A 14,062-nucleotide genomic window follows, 5' to 3' on the forward strand; every position below is an offset into this window, starting at 1 on the left:
CCATAGCCTTCTTGCTTAGCATTTCACACATTATATCACATTTCAACAATACATTTCAGATTATGTTACAGATTCACATTTTCACTTCTTTTCATGTCATTTACATTTACATTTCTTGGTTTTATACTTCTGATACATTTCCTTTTATTTCAGTTTACATCACTTTCATTTGTAAGACAGTTACTCCATTGCAATCTCAGCATTATTGTCATTATATTTCATTACTCTTCCTGATTTCCATCATCCCACTTTTTCCAGTCACTGAAGTCTATATGTTTAATGGAATTTATTTTAAATCTAACAGGTGGAATACCTTTGGTTGTTCTCTCTGATCTGCGTGGTTGTATTTCTGCCTTAGTGTCTGTGTCTGTGTCAGGCGATTCCTCTGTTTCTCTCTCAGAGCTAGAACTTGATTCACTACTGCTGCCTGTTTCTTCTTGTTTTATTGGTACTGTATCTGCCTGTTCTTGTTCATTACTAACTTCAGTGTTTCCCAACTCCACATATGTTTTCTCTTCCCAGTCCTGCTCTATTGCTTGGACGCTTCTGCTTAACACCACAGACCTTTGTTTTGGCATCCAAATTCTGTAATACGTGTTTTCAAATCCCAGCATGTACCCTTTGTCTGCTCTCCTTTGCAGCTTCCCTGTCCTTTTATTTTTGGGAACATGTACCCAGCATTCTGCTCCAAACCTAATCAAATGGTTTAATCTGGGTTTTCTGTCATACAATTTCTGATAAGGAGACATTCCAGTGGCCTTATGGAATATTCTGTTTTTGAATGTAAGCAGAATATAGAACACACTCTCCCCAGAAACCTTGTGTTAAAGAGGAGTCACATAGCATTGATCTTATTGAGTCCTGAAGCAACCTGTTCCAGTGTTCAGCTAACCCGTTCTGATGAGGACTATAAGGGGCTGTTAACTCCTGTTTTATTCCTCTTTTATCCAAGTATTCAGTAAAAGAGTGTCCTAAGAACTCTCCTCCTTGATCTGATCTTATTCTCTGTATTTTGACACCAAACTGCACTTCAATTTTTGTAATAAATCTTTTCAGTTTCTCTGCAGCTTCACTTTTAGCTTTTAGTAAATAAACAGTGCAGAATTTTGAAAAATCATCAACTATTGTCAGGAAATATCTTGCACCCCCCTGAGTAGGTTGAAATGGCCCCACTAAGTCCACGTGTATTAATTGATAAGGTGCATTTGTGCTGGGCATGGCTTCTTTGTTCTTTGCAGCCACAACTGCCCTAGTTTGTTTCCACACGTGGCAGTCTACATATTTTTCACAGTTTCTCAATGTCACATCATTACTGTTCTCTGTTGTTTTCACCACATTTTCATATCCTATATGGCCTAGTTTTCTGTGCCATAAATGAACACAATTATTATGGGGTTTCTTATTAGCACACATGAGTACATGATTTGTTTGTTTCACGTGTAAGAAGAACAATGAGTTCCTCACTATTCCTTTCATGAATATTTTTTCTCCTCTCATAATATGCACTGAACCCCTTTTGAACATTACAATGAACCCCATTTCATTGAGTTTCGACACAGCCATAATGTTGACTTCAATGTCAGGAACAAACAGCACATCTGTCATAATGGTATTGAAACCTGCTAATTTCACTGTACCCCTACTTTTGATCTGTTTCTTAGATCCATCAGCCATTATTACATGATCCTCTACGTCACAAAATGTATGAAACATAGATGTATCTTTGATTATACTATTTGTTGCCCCACTGTCAATTGCCCATAAATCTTTACAGTTATTTCCCTGCTCATTGTTAATACATTGCTTATTCTTACTAGCATAGATCACCTGTACACATGGTTTTCTTCCTCTTTCTCTTCTTCTTGCTTCACAATTCCTTTGAAGATGTTGTTTGGAACCACAAAAGTAACATGCTTTTTGTCCATACAGTCTCTCTTGTGCAGCTTTGTTGTTCTGTTTTTCCACGTTGTGTTTAGACTCAGTCTTTTCCTGCTTTGCCATTTCCTGCCTCCTTTGGAATTCTTGTAAAAGTTTGCCTTCTATATAATCCATATTGAGATTTGCATCATCCATTGCTTCCAAAGAGCTCACCAGACTATCATAACTTGAATCTAGTGAAGATAATGTGATATACACTTTTTGCGTTTGAGAATGTTCAATTTCACGTTCTGACAACTCAGTAAACAGTCTGTTTATTTTCAACAAATGCTCTGACATGGTTGTATCTCCAGATAAGCACATCTGATACAATCTTCTGGCAAGATATATTTTAGAACTGGCAGTCTTTTTCACATGAATATTTCTTAAAGTTTCCCAGGTTTCCTTAGCTGTTGTTGCATCACGCACGTGCAGTAGTTGAGAATCATCAATAGCAAGAACAATTAACGCCTTTGCCCTCTCATCCAGCCTTCTCCAATTTGCTGGAATAGGCACCCCGGCGGGTGGGTCTTCTGCGATAGCTTTCCACAGGTCTTCTTTCACTAGAAAAGCCTGCATTCTCTGTTTCCAAGTGCCATAATTTTTCCCTGTCAGCCTTTCCAAGGGAATCCCGGCCGATAACGTAACAGACATACTTTCACTTTTCACAGTTCACCGCCTTTGTAATTAGAGCTTCTCACCTCTGTCCTTCAGTCAGTTTTTCCCATGGCTCTCTCACAGCTTTCAGCTCAGCTTTCGGTTTCTCCGTCTCTCTGCTGTTTTACTCGCTGGTCTGCAGTTCTGGCTTTTCTCTGCCGCTTTTCTGCAATCCTCAGCACCAGGTAACCATCAGCACCAGGTAACCATCAGCACCAGGAAACCATCAGCACCAGGAAACCATCCTCTGCTACCACTTGTTGGATGTTGGATCTGGCGCAAGCAGATGCCCAGGATGCAGAACAGTATAGTGACAGGCTAGATGCCAGTTGAAGGAATGAGCCAGACAAGCAATAAGTTTTAAGAGTTACTTTACTGACAATACATCACAGCTCTCTCTGTACAAACTCCTCGACCCCCACACCAACTGGCCAGATCTGCCAAGTCTTATAGATAAGGCCAGCTGGTTGCCTTGGATACTTGTCCTTGAGATCTGCACGGACTCTGAGCGTCTTGGCCTTGTAACTCTGCCATGAAAAAAATACTCTCAGGAACCCTTTACTTGCCAACATTACTCCTGGTATGTGGGATTAGCATTGCAGCTTTACTCCCAGAAAAGTGAGTACTGGATTAAAGGTTCATATTGGGTAAGTTTTCAAAACACTGCCCTCTTCAACAGCCCAGGAAAATTGAAACTTGTTTGACTCCTGCACACAAGAAAAAGACTTTTGCTACTCTTGAAAGCTATATATTTACTCAATTTAAGATTTTCAGATAAGCAGGAAAAAAACACAACTGTTTTCTGGTCTAGCTACTGCCTGGAGGTCAACAAATCCCTTGTCAATCACAACCCTGACTTCACTTATTGGATACAATCCTGAAAGGGTGGGGTTAGACTAGAGCAACCAGCTACAAGCTCATTTAGCAGAAGTTGGAGCGGCTGACATTTTGGTGTATATCTCGTGAACCAGACGACCTAGAAACTTAATTCTTTTTTTAAATGAAAGCCAAGAGTCTGGAGATTAAGTGTCTTACCTGGAAACCAACAGAGGATCTGCAAAATCCTGAGTCTCCCAGGCAAAAACAGGAGACCTGGCAACCCTACTTACAAGGTGTGATCCACATATTTTCCTCAGTGCCTATTTGTTTGTTTTGTTTTTTAGGACAACAAAAATGTTGAAAATGTCACTACCGAAGGCATTTTTGTTTAAGAAGTCTTTTCCTGAAGTGTGACCCAGCCATTTTATGGAATGTTAATAAAATAACTGTAAATACAGATTTTTTTTTTAAAAAAATTAGAGTTTAATCTTTGTATAAACCTTTAAAATAAATAAACAAAATGGTGAGCAAGCTTTTCAGCTCTCCAAAACTCTTCATCAGACTGGATTTTAAGGAAAATGAGGAAGGGAGAAATAAGAGAGAGAGTGGGAAAAGCTTGATGCTGAAGCCATAAAGCCTGCATTTCGTCACAGTCGTAAAATGGAGTATAGGATGAGATAGGCAACTTTATAGGATTAGGATCAACTAAGTGCTGTGCTAGGTTTGCTGGGAGAAAGAACCACACAAAAGCTAATCCCAACAATTTTGAAAAGATAAACTCCAGCAGTCTCCAGATCCATCTTAAGACCATAACTAAATGCAGACTTTGTGGATCTCATCATCAAGCCAACTTTTTCTCTCTCCTGACCATGGATTTTGGAATTTTTCTTAAGGATGAACACAGCTTCCTTTGCTTTGTGTTTGTCTTGGAGGATATTTATTTTCTTGTACAGTATAATCCTGCCCTAGCAAGTTGGGAGCCGGAGCAGATTCCATAGTTTAACTGTGAGCTGTGTGAAGAAGTACTATCTTTGGTCTGTCCTGAATCTTCCAACATTCAGCTCCATTGGATGCCAACAAGTTCTAGTATTTTGAGAGAGGAAGAAAAACTTTTCTCTATCCATTTTCTCTATGTCATGCATAATTGTATGCACGTCTGTCATGTCACCTCTTAATCGCCTTTTCTCTCAACTAAAAAGTTCCAAATGCTGCAACCTTTCCTCATAGGGTAGTTGCTCCATTCCCTTGATCATTTTGGTTGCCCTTTTCTGAACCTTTTCCAACTGTGCAATATCCATTTTGAGGTGACCAAAACTGTACACAGTATTCCACATGCAGCTGCACCATAGAGTTGTATAGCAGTATTATGGTTTTGGCAGTTTTATTTTCAGTTTCTTTCCTAACCATCCCTAGCATGGAATTTGCATTTTTCACAGCTGCTGCACACTGGGTCACCATCTTCATTGAGCTTTTCACCCATTTTCCCAGGACAGATAGGAAAGCTAACTGGTCTGTAATTTCCAGGATCCCCCTGGATACCTTTTTAAAGATTGTACTGGCCACTTTTCAGTCCTCTAGTATACAAGCAGATCTTAGGGACAAGTTACATATTGTTGTTAGGAGATAAGCAATTTCACATTTGAGTCCTTTGAGAACTCTTGGATAGAAGCCATCTGGACCTGGTGATTTGTCAGTTTTTATTTTGTCTATTAAGCCTAAAACTTCATCTCTCGTCACCACTATTTGCAGGCCTGGTGCTAGCACATGGCCAGGTTGGGCACTGGCCCGAGGGCCCAGGATCTCCCTCCCGAATAAGTGCAGGCCAGCAGCAGAGGAGGGAAGCAGCAGGCAGCTCCACAACAACAGAGTCTATCCTGCTCAGGTGTGCCTCTGCTATGCGAAGACAAGCGGCAGGCCAGTTGCTAAGGAGCTGCCCCAGCCTGCCCTGAGTTTCAGGCATGGGAGGAGGGGCGGAGCTTACTGGCCTGTAGCAGCAGAAACAAGGCAGTGCTGAGGGGAGGAAGCAACTGAACAACCATGTCTATTCTAATGTTTGCTCAGAAGTAAGCCCTGTTGAATTCAGAAGGGCTTCCTCCCTGGTAAATATGGTTAGAATTGCAGCCTAAGGCTGCAATCCAATACATGTCTACTCAGATGTAAGGTCCACTGGGTTCAATGGGACTTACTCCCAAGTAACTGTGCACTGAATTGCAGCCTTAATTACATAATAATTATTGCCCCCCACCCCCTTGTTCCCTTTGCTCCACTGATCTGAGAGTGGCTGTGTGTGTATATACACAAGTACATGTGTTAAGACCATCCATCTCCTTTTACAGGCAAGCTTCCATTGTTCAGGTCTCTACCGGGGCTTTTGTATATGAATTCCCTCTCTTCCCCCCCACTTGCCTCCCTACCACTCCAGTTGTAGCTGGGAAGCGCCTATTATTATTTTCATTTATACCCTGCTTTGTATATAAGGAACTGAAAGATAGTTCTTCCCCTCCCCATTTTATCCTCTCAACACCCCTGTCAGGTAGGTTAGACTGAAAGACAAGGTCACCCAGTGAGCTTCATGGCTGAGCAGGGATTTGAACCCAGGTCTGGCAGGAGGTCCTAGTTATCCTGTGTCTCTTTAACTTGGAAACTTGTACATTTGTAATACCTGATGGTAACACGGCATGTTCAGAGACTAATAATTTGACCCTTTTTTTAGTCCTTCATACAATACATACTCAGTATAAGGCAGGTTCCTATGTGAGTAGAAAATCCTGGTGGAGAATTGAAATGTTTATCTGGAAAAAAAAAATTCCACAAAGATATTTGCAAATGACAGGAAAGGATGGATTCAACCCCGCTACACACACGTTTTTGTCTGTGAAAACATTAGAGAAGTCAACAGAAGCAGCGAAAAATGAGATTTCTCAGTACACTATGTGAAAGATCCCAGGCTCTGATACTATTCATATAATCTGCCCATCATTAACATGGTAAATCAGAATAAATTCTTAGGAACTGAGGCCTACAAGATAGATAAATGTACCACAACATATAAAAATAAATCAAAATTTTGTATTTTTATTTTGCAAGAGGGGGTTGCAATATGGGTGAAGATTTGTTTTCTTTGAAGGGGTGGGACCACAAAGGAGGAGGAAGGTGATGATGAAAGGGGGGGAACAAGGGCCCACTGATACCCGGTGCCTGAGGCCCCCAGAAACTTAGAGCCGACCCTGACTATTTGCCTCAATTCCTCAGACTCCCTTCCTGCAAAAGTTAATTCAGGCACAAGGATATGCCCGATGTCCTCTGCTTTAACACACCTTTTATTCCCTGGTCATCCAAGGGTCCAGCCACCTCCCTAGACAGTCTCCTGCTTTGAATGTATTTAAACATTTTTTGTTGTTGGTCTTTATGTTTTTAGCAATGTGCTCCTCTCTTGAGGACATTTTGTATGACTTCTTGTTTAAGAGGTAGTGATGGCCACCAACTTGGATGGCTTTAAAAGAGGATTAGACAGATTAATGGAGGATAATGGTATCAAAGGCTACTAGCCATGCTGGCTATGCTTTGCCTCCACAGTTGGAGGCAGTATGCTTCTGAATAGCAGCTGCTGGAAGTTGCAGGAGGGGAGAGTGCTCTTGCGCTCAGGCCCTGCTTGTGGGCTTTGCATGGGCATCTGGTTGGCCACTGTATGAACAGGATGCTGGAGCAGATGGGCCACTGGCCTGATCCAGCAGGCTCTTACGTTCTTATGCATATAAGGCAAGGGCTTGCTCTATTTATTTCAACATTATCATTTTCCACCCTGGTGACTATACAGAATGAAATAAACAAACGAATGAATCCCTTCCTTAGTAGGAAGACCATACTAATTTGAATTTAGGGACTAGCCCACTTTGAATTATCATATCTTTGTTTAATGAGCTAAGATATGAATGAGGAATTTAATGAGCTAAGATACTTGCACACATAGCCCCTTCCCCCGCTTCCTTCTTGGCACAACACTGTTAACCTACAAAATCTTCAATTAAACATAGTTTCTGTTATAAATGAGAAAATATGATTGCCAGGTTTAGAACAAGCCAGAATCTAAACTCAAACCATAGTTTAAGATCCTGGTTTGTTCTGAACCTGGTAACCACAGTTTCCTGGTTTGGAGATGACAAGAAACTGTGGTTAGTTGAAGTCTTCCTGACTTATCCTTGTACACCAAGAAGGGAAGGGGTGGCATGAAGACAGAATGTGTGGGCAGACCAGCTCAATGTGTGCACATCTTTTGGAAGGGTCCATTTTTGTTGACACAACCAAGAAAATAAAGGCATATTGGAATAATTCCCAAGTATAATCAGTTCAGCTTGCATGTCAGTTCTTCAACCTGATCTTAAGAAACAAAAGTGAATGCATAGATCACTGCTTTGCCCTTGCATTGCAGTGTGATTCCCCCCCCCCACATCCTAGCAAACTGCCGTACCAGGCAAATTATTTAAGCAACAAAGAGCTGATCCTAATCTTCCTTTGGTGCAATGCAAACTCCTGTACAAATGAAAAACTCAGGGACTGTACTATTGGGCAATAATTACAGCTAATCTATTAGGAGTACGTCTTGGTTACATGGCAAGCCTGTGTTACAAAAAGGAATCTTACAGCCAATAATTGATTTAATTTGTGAACAGCACCTGAGAAACCATATCAGCTGCTCTGAAATATAACTGAGTTGGTTTGATAGCTGTTGAGCTTTCTTTGAATCCAGATTCAACTTGAAATGACCCTGAAAATTTTGTCTCCTTTTGTTCAGGATGCGAAGTGGAATTAACCAACAATACATGCGTATCTACCCCAGATTTAGCAGTATGGATTTCCATATGGCTGAAGTAGTTCTGGATGAGAACATAGGACGTTGCCTTATTCTGAGCCAGACCATTCATTCTGTATCTTTAAATACTTTCTGCTTCTCTAACTTTGTTAATGCCTTCTCTCACAACAACAGACATCCCTAGGAGTCAATCAGCATGAAAGGGGAGTGTGTTAAGGGGAGTCTTCTCAGTGGCTAACTCACCTCCTTTCACTCTGATTGGCTCCAATCAGCAGGAGAGGACAAAGATACATGCTGGAAGACTCTTCTCAGTGGCTAACACATTCTCCTTTCATGCTGATTGGCTCATAGAATGCTGGGGACACAGGGACCCTACTGGGACCCTGCTCCCAAAAACGTAAAGGGTCTAAGACCCCCCAAGACCCTAGATGACTACATCCCTGCTTATCAGTCTCATTCAGTAAGATACTCAGAAATGCTAGTTCAAGTATTTTATTAAGCTAGCCTCAGGTTAGGAGATTGCCAGCTCCTAACCGGAGGAGTACGCATAATTCTTAATGAAATGGTGCTGATTTTTCTGAGCAACTGCACTGATTCTCAATACCCCATGGATAGCTGTTCACTGCAGCAGTAGGAATAGAGCAGGACCTCCATGGTAGAGGACATGCTTTGCATCCAGAAAGTTCCAGGTTCAGTCCCTCACCTCTGGCTTTAGATCTGAGGCTGGGAAAGACCTTCACCAGGAACTCTGGACAACTGCTGCCAGTCAGAGTAGATTGGACTAGATTTGATTCAGCATAAGGCAGCTGAATTTAATAAAGACTACTATTCATTTTAAAAAATCACAGAGAAATTTACAGTAGAAATAAAAACTATACAACACCTTTATATTAATACAATATTAACACATACATTGACCCATTTGTACAATACACAATCACAACACAAATTCACTAATAGGCAAAAAAACCCCTTGTGGTTTAAGAATGTACCTATAGCCCACAGATATTTCTATCCAACTTTAAAAAGCAGGGGAATAGGCCAGCTAGAGGGAATGCACCAGGAAATTATTCCAAGCTACACAGGAAGTGGATTGGACTGTGAAAGACCAACCCAACTTGTGTTTGCATTTTGACAAATTTGTAGGGCAGTACAATATCTCAGAAAGGAGGTCAGGTCTCCTGCTCCCCTGGTGCATTCACTATAGCTGCCCAATTTCCCTGCTTTTTAAAGTTTGATAGAAATATCTGTGGGCTATAGGTACATTCTTAAACCGCAATGGTTTTTTGCCTATTAGTGAATTTCTCTGCTTTTAAATCCGGGAGGTAAGCAATGGGATCCTGTGCAAGCTTGCCAAGAATAGATTGATCATTTGCATGCTTATTGAGTTCAGTGGAATTTACTCCCCTGCAATCATGCTTAGGATAGGTAAAACTGGCTGGGGGGGGGAGGGACGGCTGGAGTGGGCAGGGAAGGAGGAAGAAGGAAGAGGGGAGAAGAGAACGAAAGGAGGGGAAAGCCAGGTCTGATCATTTGCATGCTTATTGATTTCAGTGGGACTAACTCCTATGTAATCATGGTTAGGATAGGTAAAACTGACCATGGGGGAGGAGCAGGGGGAGGGGAGAGGAGAGGGAAGGAGAAAGGGAGGGGAGAAGGGAGAGGAAGGAGGGGGAAAGAGGGGATTGGAGGGGGAGGGGCAAAGGAAGGGACAGGGGAGGGAAGATTTGATCATTTGCATGCTATTGAGTTCAGTGGTATTTACTCCCGTGCAATCATGCTTAAGATAGGTAAAACTGACCATGGGGAGGGGGAAGGAGGGGATTGGAGGGGGAGGGGGAGGGAAGAGGCAAGGGGGGGATAGGAGGGAGAAGGGAGGGTGGGTTTGATCACTTGCATACTTTTTTAGTTGTCCTGCCCAGAGTATGAATCGCGAGACTGGAATCAATTCCTGTTTTATAAAAGTAACATCAAAGGCAAAGTGTCTCATAGAGATCTCTAGCTAGTTCACTGTAGTCCCTAACTAACTACTCAGGCTAACTCTGCAGCGTGTAAGGGGAGTTGACTCAGCAACCCACAACTAGGGGTGCAGGCTTAAATAGGGAAGGTTTTCGCTCTCAACCTCTGACTCCTGCGTGGTGCCTCCTTCTGACCAAGCCTCTTTTCTCAGCGTCGCACACGGGGTGACAGAGGGCATGCACATGTCTGTTCATCGGATAGTCTAGACTCCTCAGGTGCCGGCTCCATTGAAGGGGGAGGAGATGTTTCTGGTGGGGAGGCGTTTGAAGGGCCATCCAAGGACTCCTGGGGGGGTGGAGTTGCCGCGCGCGTGAGATCTTGTTCCAACAGCTCTCCTGGGATGCTCGATAAAGGAGGGGTCTCCGCGTGAGTGGGCAACATTCCCGTGGGAATTGGAGAGTGGTTGGACATGTCTCCCTCCCCCAGATCTTCAGGGGCATGCTCCCCATCTGACATCTCTCCCATCTGCGGAGCTGGGGGTGTGCACTCCCCCTCAGAGTCACTCTGCATTGGGAAGGGGTCCTGAGGCTCCCCCACCTCTTGCTCCAGGCCCCCCTGGGTCCCCTGGGTCTCGACATGAGTTCAGTGGGATTTATATCTGTGCAATCACGTTTGAAAATGGAAATAGACTGCCTTCAAGTCGATCCCAAATGGTTTTACTACTGCCTTCCTCTAAGGCTGAGAGACAGTGACTGGCCCAAGGTCACCTAGTGACCTTCATGGCTGTGTGGGGATTTGAACCCTGGTATACCAGGTCATAGTCCAACACTGACCTGAGGGAGGGGCACTGAGGGTAGGAGAAGGGGGAGGGGAGGAGATTGGATGGGTGGGCACTGGGCAGAGGGGAAGCCCCTTTCCTTTCCAAAAGGAAAATATTGTGAATATCATTGCTTTTCAGGGTTTCCCCCACCTTTTTATTCTACAGCAGACACATGTAGCCCCCCACCCAAATTTAAACCAAAGCTGTCCCTGGCCACATCCACACCACATCTTTACTTCACTTTAGACAGTCATGTCTTCTCCCAAAGAATCCTGGGAAGCGTAGTTAGTGAAAGGTGCTGAGAGTTGCTAGGAGATGCCCTGTTCCCCTCACAGAGCTTCAATCAGAGTGGCTGACTGTTAAACCATTCTGGCCACTGCAGCCCTGTCAGGAGGAGTCTCCTCTCAGCACCACAAACTACACTTCCCAGGATTCTCTCAGGGAAGCCATGACTGTCTCAATGAAATCAAAGTCTGGTGTTGGTGTGGCCCCCTGATTAGGCAAGCGAAGCAGATGTGAGTCTGGCTTTGAGAACACGAACAGTTGATTCTTACTGAGCATGGCTGACATTATCATTCAGTTCAATGCAAAATTTATTAAATTAATTAAAAATCAGTCAGGCATTTTTTAAACTTTTAAACCGCAGAAGATAAAGGTCTGAGTATGGGGCAAGGTCAGTAATAGGATTATAGGTCCTCTGTTAACATGGGTGATTTTTAATGAATTTCAACAGATTATGAGAACTCTCAGAGAAAAAAAGTCCAAAAGGGGCCTGGGTTTTTTCTCTCTCTCTTTATACTTTGAACTCTCTATTCTCTCTGACTGTTTTGTGTATCACCATGAAAATTGAGAGGGTTGTTAAGCAAGCGTTTCCAAGTTCAGGACTATACGTTTTGTAAGGTTTTGTTTTGAAATGAGCTTATGGGAAGCATCAGAATTGCATGGGGGGTATTTTCAATTTAACCTTGCGGAATGTGAGAAATCCACGCTGGCTATAGTATACAGCCACTCTCATGGCTATATAATATGAAACTAATAAAACCAGCATTAAAAGTTCTCAGAAGTCAGGGTGAATAAATACATCTTAAGCTGAGAATCAAAGCTGAATATCAAAGTCACCTGATGCATCTTGAAAGGTAGAGCATTCTACAAATGGGGGGGGCAACAGTACCTATGCAGGCAGATATGGGGGAGGTTCTTCTTTAAGCACTTGGGCCGTAAGTCACTTTTGATCCTTATAAGTTAGCATCAACACTTCAAACCAGTCTCAGCATATACTGTAGGCAGCCAGTACAAATAATGGTGGATTGGCATTGCAATAATGAGGTTATGAGAGCATGGATCATTGTGGTAAGGCTGTGGCAAGGCTTGCATAGCTTGAGGGTATTACTGGGTCTCCAGAGAGAAAGCAGGAAACAAGAGTACTCCCAAGCTATGCAAATGTTCCTTCAAGAGGAGTGTGACCCTGTCCAGAACAAGCTGCCTTTCCAACACCCAGACATGGAAATCACACAGCAACAGTGCCTCTGTCTTGTCAGGATTCTATCAATTTATTGGTCCTCATCCAGCCCATTACTATCTCCAGTGTTGTCCAACACTTCCACAGCCACCTTATTCAGACTGAATAGAGAGAGAGCTGGGTATTATCCACATACTGATGACACCTTGCTCCAAATCAGACCTCTCCCAGAAGCTTCATATCTATTTTCAGGAGCATAGTAAATAGAATAGAACCCGGGGGCCAAGCAAAAGTCCCCAATGTTATTTTCTGGAGCACCCCTACAGGTAGGGGCAGAACGACCTTAACACTGTCCCTCCAACCTCACAGAGCTGCTTCAGAAGAATATCATGGCTGATGGTATCAAAAGCCACCAAGATATTCAGGAGAATCAACAGGGTCACACACGCACCTCTCTCAAAATAGGTCATTGACGAGACCGTTCAAGGCTGTTTCAGTGTCAAATCCAGGCCTGAAGCCAGACTGAAAGGGGTTCAGATAATCCAAAACATGCCTGAAGCTGCTCAGCTGCCATCCTCTCCACCCCCTTGTCCAAAAAGTGGATATTTGCTATTAGGTGGTAGTTATCGTATACCTGGTCCAGGGATGGCCTCTTGAAGAGGGGTGCACCAATCCTTCTTTGAAGGCCACCATCATCACTCCCTCCCATAATGAGTCATTTACCACCTGTGGACCTACCCAGTCAATCACCCCAGCCAGCTTTTACAAGCCAAGATGGGTAGGAATTACAAGCCAAGATGGGTAGGCACGGGTGATAGGCCTGACTGCTTCAAATGGCTTGTTCACATTCTTGGGCTACAAGAACGGAAACTTTCCCCATGCAACTGGACCAGATGGTGCTCCCAACACATCATCCGATATGGTACCCACCATGGCATCTGCTTCCGAGGGAATACGAGTGACTTTGCCCTTAAAGTGCCTTGCAAAATTTGTCCTGAGGGTTCAGTTGTTCCTAAAAGTAGGTAAAGATGAACCTGTCCTCTTACCACTCTGAAAAGGAACAGATTGAAAATAACTAAGGGATAGCTACTTGAGGATGCAATGTTGGCAGAGAAGTAATCTTTCTTTGCTGCCATCACTGCCACCAAGTAGGTGTGATTATGCACTCGTACCTATGCTCAGTTGTATTTGCTGTGAGATATCCATCACTTATGCTCCAGATATCATCCAATCTTTTTCATTGCCCACAGCTGTCCAGAAAACCAGGGAGCTGACCAGCTCCACAGCAGCAAAAAGGGCAATTGGGAATGACTGCCCATCTCACCATTTCACAGTGAGCCAGGGGGGCCTTGACAGGAACATCTGCTGTGCAAGCTGGAAACCACACACACAAACAAGCATTCAAGAACTGCTTGGATAAGTCTCTAGGACTGGCCTATCTTAACAGGTACCCCACCCCTGCGGGGAGGGGGAACTGCTACTGTCAATCCAAATCAATTCAGGAAGTGATCCATCCATGACAAAGAGGGTTATTATGACCCTTCCCACTCTGAATTATTTTCAATCTGTTCCCTAGTGAAGACAGATCAAGAGTATGATCTGCCACATGTGCTGGGCCAAT

At 43.3% G+C, this 14,062-nt stretch overlaps 1 protein-coding gene across 1 annotated transcript in view; it reads right to left on the reverse strand.

Annotated features, from left to right (window-relative positions):
* The window catches only part of GREM2 (gremlin 2, DAN family BMP antagonist), a 59,635-nt gene that overhangs the window by 24,496 nt on the left and 21,077 nt on the right, over nucleotides 1-14,062 (reverse strand). The window lies entirely within an intron of this gene.

This window comes from Rhineura floridana, chromosome 4, assembly GCF_030035675.1.
Source record: "Rhineura floridana isolate rRhiFlo1 chromosome 4, rRhiFlo1.hap2, whole genome shotgun sequence".
In the NCBI taxonomy this organism is placed as follows: domain Eukaryota; kingdom Metazoa; phylum Chordata; class Lepidosauria; order Squamata; family Rhineuridae; genus Rhineura; species Rhineura floridana.